Source organism: Carassius carassius, chromosome 13 (assembly GCF_963082965.1).
Source record: "Carassius carassius chromosome 13, fCarCar2.1, whole genome shotgun sequence".
Lineage (NCBI taxonomy): Eukaryota > Metazoa > Chordata > Actinopteri > Cypriniformes > Cyprinidae > Carassius > Carassius carassius.
The window spans coordinates 19,773,248-19,783,918 of record NC_081767.1 but is presented as its reverse complement, the minus strand read 5'-3'; the positions used below and the strand labels follow the sequence as shown (position 1 = coordinate 19,783,918).

At 35.3% G+C, this 10,671-nt stretch overlaps 1 protein-coding gene across 1 annotated transcript in view; it reads left to right on the top strand.

The window, feature by feature from the left end:
- Positions 1–10,671, top strand: part of LOC132156051 (caprin-1-like) — a 143,718-nt gene that overhangs the window by 59,990 nt on the left and 73,057 nt on the right. The gene's annotated exons all lie outside the window — the stretch shown is intronic.

Here is a 10,671-nt window from a genome sequence, read left to right as displayed (position 1 = left end):
AAAAAAATCTGTATTTATGTTTTAATATTACAAGTGCCCAAATTACTGAAAATAATTAATGATATGACCAGTTTTTTTTCTCTAATGAAGTGGCAAATTTTAGAATAAGGAAGCCATAATATGTCAGACCATATTCCTGAATTGAACCTGTGATTTTTTGCATTGCTTGTGCCATGCATTAGTTGAACTACAAGAACAAGTGTATTTTAAAACAAAGTGTGCACTAATATTTATTACTTTCAACAATATTTATCCTACATTTAGCTTGTAAGTCTGTAATTTTTGGACTTTATTCAAATTATACCATACAAGCAAACAGACATTGTCAGAACAACAGATTTAACCATTACAATATATTGTATTCACATACATTCTGAAAAATGTCTTTTCTAATCAGAGTTGTTGTCGTTTTTTTTTTTGTTGCTTAACTTATTTGACAGTTTCTGAAAGGCAAAGCAAGTCCCAAGACCATTTATTATAATAGAGTAAGATCTTTTTGATTTGCTGAGTTTTTCTGTAAAATTACACACACACAACACACACAAACATTTTATTTCATTAAATCTTCTCCAATTAGAAAATTATTTGCAAGGAGAGAAGCCTAAGTCAGTGGTCACAGTCTGTGAGTATCCATCAACAAAATTTTGTTCTATCTAAAAAGAATCAACAGGGGGGTAAAAAAAATACACCAGATCAGTTTGGACCTGTACCTTGAAGCCTGGCTAGCTTATACAGCCCTGAAGGATGATTACAGGAATGCTGGGATTGGGAATTTGTGAAACCAACAGAGTGATTGGTAAAAAACTGCCCCTCAATTTAGTGTTCATATCACAAACGGCCGCACCGCTGCATCTCTCAGTATTCCCCTGTCATGTTTTTGGACTGATGGATATAAGAGTGACTTCTTCTGTCTTTATTCCCTCTTTACTCCGTTCAGTTACTCACCTCCTCAAAACAGTAAATAGATGCTATTCAACTGAAAATTTTTGTTATACAAAGACTCTGCAAACTGTTATCAATTAATATTCCATATACTGTATATATGTACAAATAAAAAGATCATAAAGTGATCACTGAAGTAAATTATAATTATGCTGCAAACACATTACAATATATATGAAGCTAATCTTGTCTGGGAGTATGGAGGTGTCTGAGAGGGAGTCTCATAGAGATCTTTAATTGAATTCACATGAGATGGGCAGGAACCCTGTCATCTGATGAGCTGATTGAATTAGGAGCAGTAGTTCTACTGATCTCTAATTGAATAAGAGCACCAAAAGAGACAAAATGTGCACTATTCTCCCATTTTCTAAATGCTGATGCTCCCTCCAGATATCTCACCAAACGCTTTTTGTGTAGTCGTGTATAGAATAATCTAGTATTTCTTTGATCATTCATTTCATTTTAAAGTTAATTTTAAATATAAAGGTTTTAATACTAGCACAGGAGTAATTATGATTAAGCTAGCTATATGATAATAGCTAACAACAAAGCTATTTATAATGTAGTACCAAAATAAGAAAAAGAAAAATAAACCTTTCTTTCATTTCATTATAAAGTTACAATTCTTTAATAATGAATTATTTTGGGATACTGCCCTGTTTGACCTAAAAATAAATTATTTTGGTCTCATATTCTCAAAAGTATGATGGTTTCAAAATGTTATCATTATTAATAAAAGGCATATTGATATTGTTATATCATCCATTTCAGTTCACCCCATCATTTATGTTTACTAAAGGAATAGTTCCTTTAGTATTGTTGGAAATGTACTCACCCTTAGGCCTTTATTATTAGCATTGTAGTGAATTATAGACTGGTATTTTGTCAAGAAGTGATGGTTTAAAGATAAAATGCCTTAATGATGGATTTGTTTCTTACAAACATGCATCTTTTGTTGATGCACTGGAGTCGTGTTGATTACTGGTGGAATACTGTGATTTTATCAGCTGTTTGGACTGTCATTTTGACGGCACCCATTCACTGCAGAGGATCCGTTGGTGAGCAAGTGTTGTGATGCTAAAGTTCTCCAAATCTACTTTGATGAAGAAACATCTTTGATGGCCTGAGGGTGAGTAAAGAGTCAGCAAATTTTCGGTTTTGGGTGAATTCTCCCTCTTACCTCACTCATTCTAATTTGTCCTTTTGCCACTTACGCGTAGACCATTTCACCACAGACCAAGCACTGAACACAAACTAACCACAACAGATGATCAAAAAAAGTATATAATGAACTGTTATTAGATTGCAGACACTATGTGGTTTGCTTTGGCTTTAGAGATCACAGAATGATGGAGATCTGAATTACTACAACAAGAGAAGAAATGTGGAATCAAACATAGTGCTGACTGGGTCTGTCAGCAACACTCGGTTAGTTATTTTATCTTCAGGCTGAAGTGGACGTGATGACATCATGATGTGTGTTTCCAGAGAGCCCCTGATTGCTGTCTCTAGATCGGTCTTTTTAAAGAGATTCCTCAGTGGAATCTCTATTCAACTTATGTGTGTATTAGGTTTCAGCTGGGTTAAAAGTGGAATATAATAATTCTGAAAACAAACTAAGAATGGTATTTAAGATGAGCTGGACGGAGGCTTGTTTACCTGATATTCCTCTCCAGCAACAAATATATAAAAGTGCAGAGGTCAAGCTCAATTTTCTGCTTTCTAAAAGTAATTCTGCATCCACCCTGATCAAAAACAGACTTTTGAATCATTTTACTGCTGCAGTTAATTGAATAAGGTATACTACTGTATTCCATGTCTTAAGATAAGAGCTGTGTATATGCTTGAAAAACAAATACCCCTCATCTGAAATGTACCGTACATGTCTGCTGATGGATACAGTTCATGAGAACACTGGGCAACAAGAAGATCATTTCGAAGAAATAAAATCATAGTCTTCTAATATACATTTGTACAACATGTGGCCTGAAAGTACAACTTTTAATTCTCCAACTCCCCAGACTGAATCTTCTAAGTCACTTATGTATTAAATCAACTGAAAGTTTGTTTCTTAAACTTCTGCCCATGTTAAATAGCCAAAGTGCAACAGCAAGCACTGACTTTCCAAGTGAATTTCCCATTCCAATTCCCATTTCCTTCATGAATATCTACTGCAACAAAGAGGTTTAAAACCGAATCGGTACCAAAACAAAAAATGAAATTATTATATAACTGACATTTTATAATAAAACTGACTACATAAAATTATACATAAAATGACATATTTGTAAGGGTTCCCTAAAATCCTATTGAAGGGTTCCTTAAAATCCTGTAAACATTCCTATAGCAGTTTTACAAATACAACATTGTAATATTTTATGCAGTTTCCCACAGCACTTCTACAGGTGGTTCTACTGCACTGAACGCTGGGTCTGAGGTCACACTGAAGCAGGAACAGAGGACCTTCTCACCCAGTAATTATCAGGAATGTCCTGCGGAGACAAGACTGAGGCTCTTTCATACTCTAATGAAAGTCATACTCCCTGTCTTAACATGGAAAGTGCCATGTCTCAATTTGACTATTCGAGGATGTAGAGGGCAAGACAGAGGGGCTGGCACATAGGGTCCAACCCATCTCTCACAGTTAATCAGCACTACTATGAAAAATTGTCACTTTATTAATTAATTAATATCATTAGATAATGTCCAATAATGTATACATACCTTTAATGATTTAATGTTATATAATATATATACATTTTTTCACAGAATAATTATTTATACAAAAAAAAAATTTGGTCAATGGCTCGTAACGCCACATGACTCAGGTTTTTAGGTACTGGTTAAAGTTAAATGTTGAAGACAAAAGACCCTCTCATCCATTTTTTTTTCTTCACTTTACGCCTTTGGCTCACGCGCCCTGCCCACTGATAGCTCATTGAATTACAGCTAATATTTCAATTGATATCACATGGAACGAAAACTTTTTTTCAGTCACCCTCTGGCTCTGGAATGCCTTCTGTTCGGTTTAAATGAGAAGAATGAGCCTTAGTCTTGATTCCCAACTGTTCTGCTATCATTCTCATACTTGATTTTATAGAACACTGACTGGTTATTGTATATTAGGGAATGTCAATAATGTAATTATCATATATAATTATACGAGCTGTAATTGAGCTAGAGACTTTTACTGTCAAGTAAAAGAAAAAGAATCATTTGATATTTACAAAAGAGAAAGGCCATGGCACAGCTAAACAGAGTTGAGAAGGATTATGGGATATAGCAGCAAAGCTTGTTGTTACCATATGAACCCATAAGACCAAGAACATATTGCAGTTCATTGGCTACTGTGTTCAGTACTGTATCCATTGCTTTGTATATATAAAACTAACATGGATTAGTATTGTTTGGAGGAATGTGAATGTGGCTTGTATTATTAATACTGACAGGTCTAAAGTGATCTCTTTTAAAGAAATGAGATAAATGGAATCATGTTTAGTAGTGTCATTCTTTTCCTGAATGAATCAGTTTTTTTTTTTAAATGAATCTGTTGAATGAAAGATTCAATGACTCGCTTCCTTATCGCAAACTACTGGACTAACAATTTATCTGCAGAAAGAGTCGCTGAAATTCCCCACCACAAATGCAACCTTACGAGCATCAAATAAATATCTGAAACACAGTTCAAAATGGAGCGCAATCTTCCGCAGTGTGGTCTGAAAATCACACATCCTCCTCATCTCTTGGTTTAGATTTATGTTATGGGCTTGTCTGTTAACTGTAAATCATCATAGACGGGGGGTAAAAGTTTAGAGTGCTATTTCTGTAAACAATTACATATTGTGCAAAATGTAGTATTGAGGCATCTTAGAAGACAATACAGAAGAACAAAATCCATGCAGATTCTAGTATCAAACAGAAAAGAGCTCTAGAGATAAAGTGGAGTCAAAAAGTTGGAGAGAAAGATGCAGATGGAATAAATAATAGATCGTAGAAAATTCCCTAGATAATGAAAAACATTTCTTCCCTGATTGGGACTGGGTTTGGTTTAGTGATGTTTTATCACCCGTTCATTTTTTCTAAACATTGGCCTGAGCCAGTTTTCTCAAAAAACATTTACTCTGTCATTATAGGCTTTGTCGAATTTTTCATAGTCACGTAAAATCATTTTGTTTCCTAATCCACATGTGCAAAATGATACCCAAGAGGTTGCCAGCCAAAAATAATTGCTGCAAATAACAAATCTATGGAACTCAATGGGCACATCAATATGGAGTTTCAAAAGACTATATGACAGCACCTTTGAACAAAGCATAGTCCGATCATAATGAACTGCAGATGCACATGTGGATGTTCTATGTACTTTACATTTTCCATGCCCAGATTTGTAGGTTTTTAAAGATCGTACCGCTGCAATCTGTCATAGCTTATAGATACTTTACTGTGGGTTTGATCTCAGTTTTGAAATTTTATAAGAAGATTCATTCTTTATACGTTATGTGGGAACCACAGAATTAGACTGGAATCTCATCACATTCACTTGTATGAGCTCAGACATGCTTTTAAAGGAATAGTTCACCAAAAAAATAAAATTTGATTACAATGTACTCACCCACAGGCCATCCAAGATGAGCCTGTTTCTTCATCAAAACAGATTTTTGGAGAAATTTAGCATTACATCACTTGCTCACCAATGGAGCCTTCAGAATGAGAGTCCAAACAGCTGATAAAAACATCACAATAATCCACAAGCAATCCACATGACTCCAGTCCATAAATTAACATCTTGTGAAGTGAAAAACAAATCCATAATTGAAGGCTTTTTCCGTATTAACCATTGCTTCTAGACAAAATATGAGTCCATAATCCATAATAATGCCCATCCATAATAAATGAATCCCTGTTATCCTCTCACATAAAAAATGACACATTTGATAAGAACTATTTCTGACTGTTTTTGCTTGTGAACTGTGCTTGATCTGTGCATAATTCTCTCCTGATTTAGAAGAGATTACTTTTCACTGAAAAAGGGTAATATTTGCGTATAGATGACTAGTTGTAAGTAATTTTAGTTAGAAATTACTTTAGTTTAGAAGTCAAAATCATTTTAAAAGCGTCAAGTAATCATGTGGATTATAGTGATGTTTTTAGCAGTTGTTTGAACTCTAATTCTGACGGCACCCATTCACTCCAGAGGATCCATGGGTGAGCAAGTGATGTAATGCTACATTTCAATGAAGAAGCAATCTAATCTACATCTTGGATGGCCCGAGGGTGAGTACATTTTCATTTTTCAGGCAAATTTTTCAATTAAGTTTGAGTTTCTCATTGTCTTTTTTAATACTGTACATTTTCCAGATGGACTGTATGTTCAGTCAGCAGCTGAGATCTGATAGAGCCTTCAAGCTTTAGACAGCTGGACTCCAGACCAAGTTTTCTTCCTCTTTTTTTTTTTTTTTTGGTCAGTGCCTTTATCTGCCATCACACTAATATGTAATCCTTTTAGATGATGCATCCGAGATTCATATTCTTAGATAAAGTCTAGCAGGACTGAAAGGTTTTCAAAGAGTCTTTTTGGCTCAAATGCCTTTAAAAACCTTTAATCTTCACCATCAGACAGGGCCTTACAGAAGAATCTCCAGTTGTGGTTCAGTCCAATCCAGAAACACGTACATATGGGGAGCATTTCGGTATAACTCCAGAAACATGTGTAAAAGCCATTGATGGAATGGAAGAAGATTTATGTTGCACAGTAGAGCTGCATCAGCATCTCTCCTAATATATTCTCATACAGTAGTTTCATATAAAGAGCATTCTTGTGTGGATATATTGATGAAGTCTATTTTGTTTGTCCAGCTGTTATGTAATTTCTTATCTGTATTTTGATGCTTTTGGTCATTCTGGACATATGTGATGCTCAGTTGAGCTCAGATGTGATTGGTCATATAACTCAAATGAGAAACAGAGAAGTGATTCAAAATATTTAGGGTGAAGTTAACAAAAACTGTAATCAGGGATGTCACAGAGAAATTAGCTGGCTCAGGCATGTTTTACATACCACCACTCTTTTTTCTGGGAATATCTTTAAAGCAATAGTTCACCCAAAAATGAAAATTTGCTAAAAATGTCTATCCAAAGAGTAGATGAGTTTATCGGATTTGGAGAAATGTAATATTGCATCAGTTGCTCACTGATGGATTACCTGCAGTGAATGGGTTCCGTCAGAATGAATCCAAATACTGTAGCTGATAAAAAACATCATAATAATCCAGTCTATCAGTTAATTTATTGTGAAGTGGAAAGCTGTGTGTTTGTAAAAAACTAGTCCATCAATATGCTATTTTAACTTTAAACCATCGCTTAAAGCATGGCCAAAATACCAGACCATAATCCATAATAACGCTTCCCTAATTGAAATAGTCCCTTTTTCCACCCCTTGTTGGATTTTCACTACATATTTTAGAACTGTAAATGGTGATTGATCATGCATATTTCTCTCCTGTTTCAGATGAGAGGACTTTTCCACTGAAGAAAGCAATATCATTAGTAGAGGACTCATATTTTACCTGGAAGCAATGGTTTGAAGTAAAAAAAAAAGGTGTGAATTATGGTATTCCTTCAACTGACGTCTTTTCAGAAATTAAACTCTCCCCTTACATTACAGCGTAAAAAATACAGTGGGTATAGAATAGAATAACCCCCCTTTAAAGTAATCACATTTTGTTACTTTGCCGCCTAAAATGAAGACAGACACAGTTTTTGTTTTATCTATTGTATCTATTCAGTGCAACTTATAACATACAAGTGAAAGATATAGCACCAACATGTAAAAAACAAAAAACAAAAAAAACAGATTCACTGAATTCATACGTAATTGAGTGAGCGCAAACTAGATTCAAGTCAAAATTACATTTTGAATACGGATACTTTTCTTACAAAAACACATCGATTCACTACGGGAGGCCTTTGTTCACCCCCCGGAGCCATGTGAGACACTTTTTTTTTATGGAAGGGTGCTTTTTATTTCACGTCTTTTGGACTGAAGGAATGCAACACCTGTTGAGTGCCATTAAACAGCTTGAAAGGTCAAAGACTTTTTTTTTTCTTTCTAAATATAACTCAGACTGGATACATCTGAAAGAAGAAAGTCATATACTGATGCCTCGGGGTGACTAAAACACAGCCTTATTTTCATTTTTGGGTGAACTAACTCTTTAAGTCTGGATTCTGACTAGGCAATGCAAGGACATTTTTTTTCCTTCAACCACTGTGTGCTCAGTTTTGCTGTGTGCTTTGGGTCATTGTCATGTTGTAAGGTAAACCTTCTTCCCATTGAAAACTTTCTGGTAGACGGCAGCAGATTTTCTTCAAGAATTTGACTGTATTTTGCCCGATCCATTTTTCCTTCTATCCCCATAAGTTCTCCAGTCCCTGCTGCAGAGAAACAGTCCCATAACAGGATATTACCACCTCCATTTACTGTAGGAATGGTGTTATTTGGATGGTGAGCTCTATTGGAATTCCACCAGACATTTTGTTTGGTGTTGAGGCCAAATAATTAAATCTAATCTGCCTCAGAATCTTCAAGGTGCATTTTAACAAAGCTCAGTCGTGATTGCATGTGGCCTTTCGAGTGTCTTTTTTCTTGCAACCCTCCCATACAAGCCATATTTGTGGAGAATTTGTGATATTGTCGTCACATGCACATAATCACTCTGTCATAAATTCTTGCATCAGCTTCAGAGTTGCTGTAGGCCTCTTGATCGCTTCTCTGAACGGTTTCCTGCCCTTTCATCCAGTTTGGAGTGACGTCCTGATCCAGGGAGGGTGTGTGTTCTACCAAATACCTTTCACTTCTTAATAGACTTAATAACAGACTGTACTTCTAGGGATTGATGAAGCCTTTGACTTTTTTTTTGTATCCTTCTCCTGACTTGTGCCTGTCCATAACTTTATCCCAGAGATCTTTTGACAGTGCCTTGCCACCCATATTTGATTGTTTGCTTCAGTTGGACTACCAAGGACTGAAACGCTCCAGGAAAGCTCTTTTCATGCTGAGCTAATTAAAATGTCCACAGCTGATCATAGTTGAAAATCAAATGGCTTTGTGTGCCATTGAGAAGGTGATTAGACACCTGATTGAGTTTATAAGTCATTTTTAGGAGGGGGGTGATCCTTTTTCCAACTCAGTGATTCTGTTTTTTATTTTTATTTATTTATTTTTGACATGTTGGTGTTATATCTTTCAGTTGGATGTTATAAGTTGCACTGAGTAAATACAGCTGGATAAAACAAAAGCTGTGTCCGCAACAAAATGTGATTATTTTAAAAGGGGTGATTCTTTTCTATACCATCTGTATATTTATTTGTTTTTATATATTTACTGCTTATATACACCTTTTAAATGTGTTTTAAATATGTAAATCTATATCCATATAGATATTTATGTAAAATGCTGCATGATAAAGATGTTGAAAAATGTAGGTACGTAAAATAATAAATATATATATTTTCATATATAATAAATAAAAATATAATTTTTGAGCACTACAATTATACATATAAAAATACATAACATGTCTTTTTTTATTTCTGAAAACAAAAAGGCAACAAATACAATAAGACCATACAAAAACAAAATGAGGAGGCAAAAAGAACTAAGCACAACTACACAAAATTAAAACAAAGATTAAAGAATAATCACAGAAAACAACAGTTTATGTATCAAAGTCTTTTATTTTTGACATTTCTGGACATTCATAAAACATTTTCTTTGCTTCTCATTTTTTAAAAACTCAAAAAATTTACAGTAACTACAGAATTATTTTTGCAAAACAGAAAACAATAGTTTGTTTTAAGGCATTTATGAATAGCTAAATTTACTGTATAAAACCAACATTTCCCTAAAATAAAAATATTGTTCAGGAAAACTGAATGTTTACATCTTCAACTATTATATCAAAGGTTATGTCATCTCTAGTAAATTCAGATACCAAAATAATTGATATTTTAAGCATTTTTAATGGCTATTTGTTTGGACATTTGGCGCCCCCCTCTGTTTATAGCGAGAACACCAATGCCAATGATAAAGAGGAGCTTTTCACGGATTTTTACAGAGACGGCTGCAGCACAAAGGGAACGTCCAGGCGCGCAGATGGCACTAGGGACGGGGGGGACATGACCCCCCCAGATCCATAGTGACCCGATCCGTCCCACTCAGTGTCTCAATGAAAGGCTCTATTGGTAAACAGAGGATTAATCTGAGTTTCCGCTATGTACAGTAGCCTAAGTAGTGGCGACCCGGCCCGCCGCTCCTTCAACATGTACTAAACGATTTTTGAAACACGCTTTTGACCGCAGTGTCTGACCGAGTCCCAAAACACACTTGTAGCCAATCAGCGGCAAGGGGCGTGTCTTGTCTTGATAGCAAGAAGAGAGCGCTCAATTTGATTGCACAGGACGCATATTACATTACATTTACATTTAGCAGACGCTTTTATTTAAAATTAGCATATTAGCAGATCGACTACAGATTGAGAGAGATTGCAGATAAAAAAGAGGGTTTGCTATCAGGCAAGAGGTAGGACCCACGTAAATATCGGAGCAGCTTTCCAGCGGTGGAGAGAAACTCAAGGATTGAGAAGGGCTCTAATCGGACGCCGAGGTTTCTTTGTTTCTTTTTGATAGGTGAGTAACGTTGATTTTGCATTGTATCACACAACTTATCCA